General features: G+C 37.3%; 1 pseudogene; it reads right to left on the reverse strand.

Annotated features, from left to right (window-relative positions):
• Window positions 1-1,560: 1,560 nt before the first annotated feature.
• Window positions 1,561-12,207, reverse strand: LOC122087600 (annotated as a pseudogene).
• Between the last annotated feature and the right edge of the window lie 873 nt (window positions 12,208-13,080).

Below are 13,080 nucleotides of genomic sequence, written 5' to 3' on the forward strand. Positions count from 1 at the left end.
TTCTTATTTATCACACTCAAACCGACATGGCCCACACCCCCGTCCTTTCTACTACACAATGTGATATGACTCCACATTTGCTACTGCTACAACTCAACTAGAGAGATCACTTTCCCTTGTAATATCCTAATTGAAAAAGACCCCTTACTCTCTCTACCTACATATTCGAAGCAGCCCACTTAATCAGGCTAATGGAGAGCAACATGAACGAGAAGATGGAGGAACTGGCATGTCACAACAATGATGTAGATATTGAGGAACCTTACCTTTGAGGAGCAACTGGCTTTGTATATGAAGCTTGGTAACAACAAAACCAGTCGTTTTCATAATTAAAAGAAAAAAAGTAGCTCCACCTAGAGAGATCACTTTACCATGTGCTTGCTTGGGCATATTTGTCTGTTGTAGCTATGGAGAACCAAGCAAACAATCACACGAAAAGAAATCAGAGAATTTTTTACTAAATCCAAAAATTTACGCCTCTCCAACTCATCTCCTTTGCTTCTATCTAAACCCCCCCCAACCCCCACCCCACCCCCTTCCAGCCCCACCCCCACCCCCTCCAACACACAAACAAAAAGATAATTTTAACGTTAACCTTGTACATGTAATGGATCCAAGAACAACTTAAACATATACTAGCCTAATAATAACTTTATGAGCTTCAAAGAATATAAGACACAAAACCCAACAAATCTTCACCTTGGCTTGGTAACTACAAGCCTTTACCAAGCCACCTTTAAGAATACTAATGTTGATGTCAATTCTGCAAATTATATCATTATCTCTTCTTATTTATCACACTCAAACCGACATGGCCCACACCCCCGGCCTTTCTACTACACAATGTGATATGACTCCACATTTGCTACTACTACAACTCAACTAGAGAGATCACTTTCCCTTGTAATATCCTAATTGAAAAAGACCCCTTACTCTCTCTACCTACATATTCGAAGCAGCCCACTTAATCAGGCTAATGGAGAGCAACATGAACGACAAGATGGAAGAACTGGCATGTCACAACAATGATGTAGATATCGAGGAACCTTACCTTCGAGGAGCAACTGGCTTTGTATATGAAGCTTGGTAGCAACAAAACCAGTCGTTTTCATAGTTAAAAGAAAAAAAAGTTGCTCCACCTAGAGAGATCACTTTACCATGTGCTTGCTTGGGCATATTTGTCTGTTGTTGCTATGGAACAAGTTGCAAAGCCTTTACACCTCGAAATGAATGTATTGTGAAGAAATTAAAATCATAAAAGAGTTGCGTTACCAATTTTTGTTTGCTTTATGTGTTACCTTGTTTTATGATGTGAAGTGTGACGTGTGTTTAGACATCTTTCATCCATAGAGAAGAAAGAGGATATTTACATTGTGTGGAGTGGTATCTATTTTTATATAGATCCAATGTTCAGTTCTTTATTCTCTTCGGCTTAAACAAGGAAATACAGAAACGATTCATTTTTACAGAAAAAAAAAGGTTTTATCTTCAGCGGCGGTTCTTATTAACCGTCATTGTATATAAAAGCCTAGATTATATGGCGTCAGTTTATGCAACCAATGCAAATAAATAAGGTCTATAATAAAAAATAGAAATACCAGCTTAGTCCAAGCCACAAAACAAGAACAACCCTTCTCAATTTTCATTTCAAGCTAGAAGCACTTCAGTTTCCATTTATATATTTATATATATATATATATATATATATATATATATATATATATAAAAGAAGAAGAAGAAGAAGAGGAAAGAGATTATACATCCATGCAAGAATTGTAACCAAGAAAATTATTCTCTACATAAAGGTACAATGTACAGTTGATCATGTCCTTCCGGTGGGCCTGAACCCTCATCAACTGAAATGGAGAATACCTCAATTATTTTATGTCTTGAAACACAATGAGCTTCTCGTTGAATCTCATGACTGTCAATGAGAAGAGCAGCTGCCATGGAATCCAAGTCATGAGGGAAAAAGACCCTGAAAACAAAGCACTTTTATTCATCAGACCTGGGCATTACAATGATAATTGATGAAACATAAAGACCGGGATACACAGCCATTCACCGTCAAGAAGGGCATTGAGGAGATAGAGAAAGTGCACTGGAGGAGCAGAAGAAAAATAATTTTGCTAGAACAAAGTAGCTGAGCTGAACGAACCAAATTGATGACTAAACTCAGTTTTCTGTGAGGCTGACTTCTATGTGTTAGCTCATGATCTCAATGTTAAGAGGGAGGGTGAGAACATAGTGAAATAACATGCCAATACGAGGCTTGAGCAATACAAACTATGAGCTAGGATCATGTTTACTCTATTGACAACAGATGGGAACACATCATCTGAGAGAGAAGGAAAATACTCCAAGGTAAAGCAGCTCCACACCCTGAGAGCACCTTGTAAGTTTAGACGTCTGAATCATCCATAGATTAAAAAGAACTTGAAACCCATTAGTATGATTGATTACCTGCAGGTGTTGTGGTATAAAGTCTTGCTCAGCAGATGTGCATCAACAATTCCTTTACAGCCAGCAACTACTTCAAGGACTTGCCTGGTAATAATAATAACATTAACATTCTCAAGAACATATATACATATATATATATATATGTGTGTGTATTCCTACCTAAATTTACCAAAACAATGAGTCAAAATGCTGAAATTGGAAAGTAAGGATACTTCTAGTGAAGAGGCTTGGAAGCAAAACAAAAATAAATCACAAGGAGTAGTAGATACAATGTTAAAGGTTAGAGCTCCACAAATTAACTCTTAAGCTTGAGAAGGAACTATTTTGACAAAATAACATATGTACTGAGATAATTGAGAAATTAGAGAAAAATGGATTCTTTATTGCAACAAGTCAACATCTTTCAAATTTCTTGCCAGGCAAGGGGAAAAAAATGCTCCATCAATATTGTAACCCCGAGCTGATAACTTCAATAGATTTTCTCTTTCATAAATTAAAATATCTCCAACCAATTCACGTAGTGAACCCAAAGTAATTCTCTTTTATGAACTAAAAAATTCCAACCATTTCATTTCGTAGTGAACCCAAAAGCAATTATAATGAATATTATGACTTCCACAAGATGTTACCAATTCTTGCTAGAATCTCTAGTCATCTAATCACACTATTACAGACAAAATGGAAATTGATGGCTGAGAAATTTAGCTACATTATCCATCCAAAGAAAGTTCCCCACATATGAACTTGAACAGGATGCATGATTAGTTATAACCAACTTTCCATAGAAGGCATATTTCCAGTCTCCAGTGGAGGTGCATTCATTGAGACAAACTACAACTGTTGTGGAAATATACTCAACTGGAGAAAGAATATATTGCAGTGTTTACAAGAGTAATGTTCATCTAGAAATTTGCAATCTTTGGCCAAAGTTTTAGCCTCTCTATAGATACAATTTACTGCTATAAAGATCCAAACATGGAGTAAATTTTTAAATATCCATGCAGCCCCTTTTACTTTTAAGCTCAATAATCTTACTAATAGAACCTCCATTTCTCATAATTTGTGCAGATACATAAAGCTAATGAATTTGGCCTTTATCCACGGAACACTAATGCTATCTTCTTCTTTTCCTTACATATTTAAACATAAAAGCAAAAGTAGCTTGAGATAGAAACGAGGGACAATTGAATATTTGAAGGAACCTACATAACTAGGAGTAGAATTAAGAAAAAATAGTTTAACTAATATAAGTGCAAATGTTCTAGTCATGGGCAATGAAGACCAACAATGGTGACGCACTAAGGAATGCTTGGCATTGATTGGAGGCCATTAGGGATGGCAATGGGGTGGGTTAAATGGTTCCTGCCCCAGGCTGCCCCTAATGGGTCTGGTGTGGTACGATCAGGTTTGGCTTGGGTTTAGTTTATTAGCTGACCCACCCCACCTCAACCCATGGGACCTTACCTGGATTGCCTTGTAAATTGACAAGTCACATGCATGTTTCAAAGGTCAGGGTGGGGCAGGTCCAGGCTACGCAATCTCCTAAATGGACTTGGTTCAGCACTGGCTAAACCCCACACCCGTCAAGCCCTGTTGCAACCCTAGAAGGCCATAACAGGGAGGACAAAACAGGACACAAGGTAGTGCAAGAATATCTAAAATATCCATAACTTGAGCTATGGCCTCCAAGATCATGGGGTGTGAAATTTACCACCCGTATAAGATTTGGATATGACTCAAAGGATGATGATGACGATGATACTGATGGTATGATGAAAACGATGATGGATCTGAAAATTCTTGATGATTATTGTATGCGTTTATGATAGGAAAATCTGCCAGTGTTTTGCTCCCAGTTGCAAGCCTGGATAAAGGAGGAAGATCGGTGCATCAGATCAGCAGCCGGCAACAAAAAAACTTTAGCCAAACCCTTTTCACAAGGATTCTAGAACCTTATATTTTCAACCTTATGCAAGGATGTCCCCCATAGTTGATGCACTACACTTTGCCCTGGGTGTGTCTCTCGTGTCCCCTTGTAAGAGACGCAAAGTGTTGGCGCCCGGATGTGATCAAAGTAAGCGAGGGTTCTTGCAATGTGGACAAGTGCAGATAAAGAAGTTCGTCCAAAAGTGTAGCATTAGATTAGCATCTTGGAACATAGGATCCTTAACGGGAGAGTCTAGAATTGGTAGATGTTATGAAGCGAAGAAGAATTAGCATAGCTTGTATTCAAGTGACTAAATGGAAGGGTAAAAAAACTAAAGAATTGGATGACTCTAAACTTGGTATATGGGGATAAAATTACTAGAGATGGAGTGGGCATAGTAGTGGATAAAGATTAAAAGAATGATGTGTTGTTTATGACAGACCAATTTTTTTTACCGTTAAGCCTAGCAAATATCCAATCAATTCCAAGTGTCAAAGACACTTCGCATCTAGCCATATAATATATATATATATATATTGGGTATTTGTTGAGGTTAGATGTGCATATCCTGATGTATATGGTCCTGAAATAGTTATAGATTTCCACAATGAAAACCTAGAAAAGGAAAAAATAAAATTAACATATCCACTTGAAAATACATAACAGAAAGATTAAATCAACTTATAGACACCAATGAGCAAAACTTTTCACTTACCTAACTAAACAAGGCTCATTGCGACCTTTGACAACACAATTCTGATCATACTTATCTTTCTTCTTAGAAGGCCACAGATTTTACAAAATTGATTCCAGCATGTGTGTTCTTGATTTCACAGTATGGTGAATCTGTCTCTATCACCATTCTTTCAACTGGAATGCCCCTTACAACATGAAGGTTCTCAGCCGTTTTTAAGGAGCAACCATTTACACCTATTTCACACCCCAAAAATGAGAAGATAGAATAGGAACATTTATTGCACCTAAAATAGGATCAAATATGAAGAAGAAATGAACCAGAGAAATGTTCAATTTATTATAAAGAATTTTTCAAACAATTAAGTAGCAGCCTTTTTTGGTGTGTGTGAGTAAACACAACATGGCAGCTACTCATTTGAAAATATTTTAATGACTTGCAGGATAGTTGGCAGGCCAAAGGAATGTGCATATACTTCTCAGTTTATACCCTTTCTCCAAGAAACCGAGAATATTCAAGGGCATTTTTTGTAGGACAAAAGTGCAATACAAGGTTACCACTTGCCAGTTGCCATAGGGCTGATATAGATATTGGAATTCCACAAAGGTCCTTTGAATTTTTACAATGCAATTGAGACCTATTATGTTGTAGACAATCTCTTGATTCTCTTCAAGTGAGATCCCTCCATAGCCCTTGCCTTTCAACTTAAGATATTAGACTATTCTTTGAAGATCTTTATAGGTAACAGATTCAAAAATAGAGAACATATCTAATTCAACTAATACAAAAAATGAAATGGATAGTTAACTCCACCACCAAAACAAACAAAAAAAAAAGGTGCTTACCTATGAATAGATCACTGAAGGACAAGAGCTTATCCCGATCTTCTGCACTTCCACTGAAGGAATGGACAACCCCTGACCTGAACCTGTCAAACAAGCAAAGGAAAATTTATATACTCCATCCACGTCAACTTGACATAGAGTAAGCAGGTGAAAAAGGAATCCTAATAGCTGTACAAATCATCCAAGAATTCCAAGGATCAAAAGGATGTCATATTCGCAACATTGTGATATTGTTGAAAAACAAAAGGCACACTATGTTGATGCATAGACCAAGCTAAATTTTCTGCATTACAAGCGACATTGTAATATATTTATTGGATCAGGAAATGTGGTACACAAGGAGAGCAGATCCACTTCCAGATTATATCCCACTTAGAGAAATCAAAAGAGATGAGAACAACTATCCATCACATTACATCTGTTGCCAATGTACCAAAATGAACATAGAGATAAATAAGTAGATTGAATAGATGATATTTTGGAACCAGATTTATTTTGGTCCAGGATCACTCAAGCTTGACTATAAAATGGTTACAACATCCTGCATGTGAATCATGTGCTTTGATATTATCTTCCAATAGTAATTAGTTCAGTCCAAATCGATGCTGCAGTTCATATGGATCCTAGAAACTAACCTCTTCTTGTTTCGTGCCAGAATCTCACAGAAATCTTCGGCAGCCGCACGCTTGTGAAGAAACATAGGTAGCTTCATAGCATCTGCTAATTCGAATTGCTTCTCGAAATACCTAATGTTGAAATATTAAAAGGAAAAACAGCATAAAATTGTACTCTAAAAATATTTTAAATAGTTATTTAAATAAAAGTCAATGAATCTTGAGCATACTTTTTTCTGAATTTCCAAGGGACAAAACTGAAGTCTGTCATAGTCTAACCCACATTCACCAATTGCTACCACCCGAATAGCATTAATTTCACGAACAGAATATGAAGCATATATAGAAGCCAACAAAGTAGCCAGAAAACTCATACTAACACCTTTGCAGTCAAATAATGATCAGAGCAGTCAAAAGCATAGGCAAAAACTTGTCTCGCAATAAAAAACTAACCATTCAACTTGAAGAGCAAAGGATCTACATTCCTTCCAAACAAGTTTGAAGATTGCAGCATGTCACAACCCAGAAGAAAGGTGCTCCTTTGACATACCAAAGAAAATCATGAATATTGAATTCTAAATTTTTTTTACTGACGTCCTACTACAAGGTCAGTGACTGGTCACATAACAAACTTGAACCCCTTTCTAGAAATGTCAACAGTTAGGATCATGTGATGGGATCAATTTTTGTGGGTGATATCTTAGGAGGAAGCTATCAAAATTAGGAGTCCTGAAATTTATTAATAATTAAGCTATTCTGCAGCACAACAGTGCTTAGCTATAAAGGAGGCTGGATGTACAACAGAGATCAACATTATGGTAAGATTTCTAATGCAGTCTTTCATTCACAAGCACTGCAATAAAAGCCTACATGACAAGGTTAATAACTTATCTGGCATCAAAGATTTGAGTCAGCTGAGGTTATCTGGAATGATTATTTGCTCAAATGATGTCAGCTGAGGTTATCTGGAATAAAGGGAGGAGGTTGAAACTTAACAACATGATTAGATCGACAGGTTAGGTATCTCCAGAATAACAGAACTGAGTGGGTGTGAAAAGACTGAAACCTTAGTGCCAAGAGCCGAAAACTGTGAAACAGAAAGAAAAACCTGAGAAGTTGCGTCTTGCAAGGGGAACCGGAAAACCATCATTCGTGATGAAATATACAACTCCTAGAAGCATGAGGCAAAAGGGAGAATAGATGTGTTTCAATCAACTTGGCGTGGCTCAGTGGAGAAAGTATTTATCAGATTGTCCAGAAATCTGTTTGGCAAAAACGGAAGAGATATGGAGCTTGCTTCCTTAATCCTTATGCTATCATGAGGGGGTTGTGGGAACTGGAAAGGAACAGAAGAGTTTTTTCATTAAAATATTTCCCCCAGAATTTATGCCGATATTTCTTGGTTTTTGTTTGATTGGTCTATGGCATGTGAAGAATTTTCTGGTGGAGATTTGGGGTCTTTCTCTTCTGACTTGGATCACATGCTTCATGATTGATGTATCCAGTTTTGTGGTGGTTTTTTACCCATATATATATATATATATATATATTGGTTAACGAAATTACAATCTGTTGATGTAGCAGATGAACAAAAAAAAAATCAGAAAGGAGACGCCCCAGAAGGCTAATGGGACTGGAATAAGGGGATTAGAATTCTCAATGAAAATCTTATCATGGAAAGTGTTGCCCCAGTGGGGAGTAGCTACAGGAAAAGAAGGCTTCAAAAAGACTACCAGCAAGCTAAAACTGACATCATGCTCCCTCTAAATTCTCCCTCAACAATCTAATTAAAAGTATTCTGACTCTATATGGACAAGGAAAGCTTGGTCCATTGGGGACAAGAACTATGACCTCCCATTCTTAGGATCCACAGATGGCAGATTTTTTTTTTTTTTAAAAAGCTAACAGAAAGATTTGATTGCTAAACAAATATAGAGGTACAAAGCATAGGTTGATGATTTTGTTATGAAGCACTCTCTCGGTTTAGCAATATGGCTGGTGGTTTTGCATATATTGACAGTGTACAGTCTACAGACTGCTACAATCATAAAGAGAGAGGAGCTTTATGCGAGCGAGTGAAGTACAATACAAGCATTTTGGGTCTATCCTTATTGTATTGCTTTGCAGGTTTAGCAGTTTCATTGATGAATTTAACTTGATGGGTCTGCCATTTACCAATTCCAATATCACTTACTTAAAGGCAGGAGAACAACCAGCATGAATCAAACTTGGGATTCTTGGTGACCTTACTTTGGTAGTAACACTTTAGCCAAGCAGCCAGCTTCAACGAACTACCTTCCTAGGATAACCTTAGATCACCTCCCGTTGCCTTTCAACTGTTAGGATCAAGACTGATTGTTTTGAGATTCTTTGGTTATCATGCCAATTATCTATAATCTATGAATGGAGTAAAGAATACAGTGGGAAGAACCAAAGGACAATGACAGGAAGGTTAGAAACGCATTACTGAATCCCTACAAGGAAGCAGAAGTTAAAAGGCGAGGAAGAGAAACTGAGAGGTGAACAGATCAGATAGTAAGGAATGAAGAAATTAATTAGAAGCACACCTAAATCAGGAAATATATGCATCTCAGAAAAAGATTGACATACAGTATTCCTTCACGGGCTGGGTGACACAGGAAAAGGCGGGGAGCAAAACAACACTTCCAGGTTGATAGTATGATTTGCATGCTTTGAGGATCAAGGGAGATAAAACAACCATCAGTGACCTACTATGATCCCTATGCATCTCCAAACCTGGAAAGAGCTATACTCTGAACATCCCAAGATCCAAGAAAACCCAAACCGATACCAACCCACCCACACCAAAAAAATGTAACAGTTTCAGACCTAGAATACCAACAATGACAGATAGAAGGATGGGGGGGAAAAGGAAGAGAGAGAATACAGAGCAAAACTTGTACTACCGGTTGGAGAGAATAGCTTAACCACCCAATCGGTAGTAGTAGGGTACATTTAAAAATTAAATGCATTTTTTTTGGTAAAAGTATGCCCTTGTTACTTATGTAACACCCACATAGGACCCTAATAAGCAAATATATAACGAAAATACCCCTGTGGTACTATCTCATAATAAGAGCTACAGCATCCAATTACTATAGTGGAGACACAATGCCTAAGGCGACTGAACTAAAAAATAATATGATAAAATAAGAAACTTGAAACAAAAAAACAAGAACGCTAAAACTCTAATTATGGAGATAAATCATACCTTTCCTTTCTCAACTCCTTCCTTCGACAGAGACAAAAGTGCCTGAAAGTGCTGTTCTGAACCCCCACTCTCATCGAATTCCTGAATAAGAAGAGACAATGTCAAAGATGCAATACCAGACAACATGCAGATTATGTTTTGAATGCAAGAAATGTACAAGAAATGACAAATGAAGAAAAAGTCACCCTGCATCTGGTAGGATGCACCCCAACTGTGCAGAAAAGCCTTCCTGCAACAATCAAGAAGGTGAAAATAAAACAAATGAACCACCGGCATACACAAAAAGAAAAGTAAATGGAAGTACAATTCATCCAATTAAGTGACGCAAATGCCACTGGATAAAAGATTAGACCACAACTCTGGTATCATGTAAAGGAACTCACTATCATTAGAAACAGATGTTTGTTCCATCAATCCATTCAATAGAAGTAAGATGACCAGATGATAAACAGAGATCTCACAAATAGATTTCAAGTAGGTTAAATCTCAGTGCAGATTGATTGTTGAACATTTGACTAATCTATATTACAAACTCTGTTTTACAGATCCTACCAAAAGTAAATACATATAGGAGCCACTTGCTCATGTTTAATTTGGCCATTAGCCCCTCAAAATAGTCAAGCGAAACACATGGAAAAAGGACACTGTTTTGGCGAAATTATTTAGTGGGTTTAAAACCACTGAAACGAAATGAGTTCTTGAACCTTGGAAAAACCTAACGATATATATCCTTACGGATTCCCTATTTCCCTGTTAAGAGTCTAGATGAATTAAGAAATTCATGCCAATTTTGATTGAAAAATTGGATGGTTGGCCAAACAATATCTCTGAGCCAAAAACCCGCAATCGTCCCACTCTCTCAGATGTTATTAAAGTAAAGTCAAATCAAATAACAGTTTCAATCTATTGGATCCTATAGCCTTTCGCCATTTGCAAGTCCTGATTGAATTCAGTGATGATCCTGGTAGATTCTTGCAAATTTAAATTGAGAGAGGGAACCACTTGAGTTCAGAACAAGGTATTCCATAGCAGAAGGAAAAAAGATATAGAAAAGATTGATGAGCAGAGGAGAATCCCAACAACTGCTGATATTAACTCACTACAAACTGGTAGGCACCAAACCGACAAGAACCATCCCTCCCCTCATCAGTAGTTCAAATGACATAGTTATCTATAATAAAGTTCAACAGGGTCATAATTTTCTACAGTCGACTACAAGGTCATGCTGCTATAGCTATCTAACACAGATAGAAATTGGCAATCTTCAATTGCTTTTGTTCCTTTGATTATAGCGGTTCAACAAGGCTCAGGAAACTGAAGCTATTTGCATTGGTGGCCCGTTGAAGCCATCAAGCTCTGCTGTATCAGTTATTTCATCCCTTTAAATTTAAAAGGTGAAAAAAGACTTGGTGGCTCCCTTGCATAATACTTTTGGCAGCAAGGGTCAGAAACCAGAAAGAGTTGCAAACAAGATAGGTAAAAAACATTTTAGCCCTTTTTGGATATCGATCTAAGTTCGTCAAGTGGTCCTGTTTATTTATGGTAGCTCTGACAGAGAACACAGATTGATGACATTGAACTCTTGTTTCAACTCATAGTACGCACGCCTTCACAGGGAAGGTATCAGAGTGGTGGTGTAATCATGGATCCATGGCTGCTCCTATCATTTAATTACATGACATTTTCTCATCTTTGTTCAACAATTATAAGTAAACTAACTCAAGAACTATACCATCCGTTTCCGATAAAGCCAGAGCTTCTCTTGATTCCCCCAACGACCCACCGGTGACCTTGCCACGCACAATGCCGAAACCTCAGACAATAAAAACAAAACCAATGCAGAGGTTGTGACTCATCAGTAAAACCTAGAATCCAATGCCAGATGAACTTACGACAATTCGTTCAACTCCAGCACTCCAAGCCCTACTGAGAACAGCCGGAATATCAGCTACGTGGTAATTCTTGCCATTATAGACCCCCTTGAACATGTTATCTACGCCGAAATTTGCTTCTCGGCTTCATAAGGAAGACACACATTCATCTGACATAAAAACAAGGAAGAATCAAACAGTAAAGAGATAATGTGTTTGTTATAATGCCTGACCTGTAAAGTTCACCGCAATATCTTTTCGATTGAAGAAACGCACAGGGAGAGATTGTTAGATAGAGCCCAGAGCTGAAGAAAGAAACAGTATAGCTTTATATATTGAGATTCTGAGAGTTGCAGGTGTACTTGCCTATCATCCGTACAGCCGCCATGATCCAGCTTCAAACAAGATTGGGAGTGGCAGCTGAGCAGAGTTCGGAGAGACGGAGGCGATAATTTTGAGTAAATGATTTAGTCCAAGGGTACGAGAGATGGAGAGGGAAGTGCCATTGCGTCTGGATCCTCTCCGGCGGCTGGACTGCTTGAGTGACATAGGCATGACTCATGAGATATATAGGCTGTGTTTGGTTAGAAAAGAAAAAGAATATAGAACTTTGAGAAGAAAATAAAATCAATTAATTGGAAAGAATCAAATCTAAAAATAGTCCTCTCATGTTCAAATGACACATGAAGACGAAAGAGCTAAAAGAGCTAAGGATACATCTAAATTGATCATAGAGGTTTGATTTGTCCTAAGTATGAACTTGGATAGAGCATATGAGAGGGCAAACATTAATGTAATCGATCACATTTAGTTGAGATTCTCCTTACTAGTTAGCTTGTACCCATGATTCTAAGTATTGGCATGGAATAAGTTGTATCAGTCCTATCTTGATTGATTTGAATCAAGTATCAATATCAAAAAATGGGGTAAATTTGTAAGGGCAAAATTGATCGATCCGAACCGATCCAATTAATATGAATTAGTGTCGTATCAATATCTATACTAATACTGATACTGATAACTAAATCTTTGGTTGTATCTCTTTCCTTTTTCTCTCATAGTTATTTTTTCATCTCTCATATTTTCATCACATCTTTTCACTTCTTTTGTTTGGAGTTTTTCTCTAGTCTATTTTGTATAGATCCATGTAGCCGACTACATTAAGTTAGGATAAAGTTGAGTTTGTTTGTTATTGTTATTGTTTTTTAAAAAAATTGGGAAATGTTTTATGTGGGGAGTGTGGCCCTTGCTCCCAGACACAACAGTGTAAATGACCAGCCCATACCTCATGAAATAAAAAATGAAGCTTTTGTGAAATGCTTCCTTGAGTGCTCTCATTGACCCTTGTGTATAAGTAGGAACTGCACTCTCCCGTATAAGACACTTCCCCAAATAAACACTATATTTAAAACTCTGAAAACATGTTATTTTATC

This window comes from Macadamia integrifolia, chromosome 8 (genome assembly GCF_013358625.1).
Source record: "Macadamia integrifolia cultivar HAES 741 chromosome 8, SCU_Mint_v3, whole genome shotgun sequence".
Taxonomy (NCBI): domain Eukaryota; kingdom Viridiplantae; phylum Streptophyta; class Magnoliopsida; order Proteales; family Proteaceae; genus Macadamia; species Macadamia integrifolia.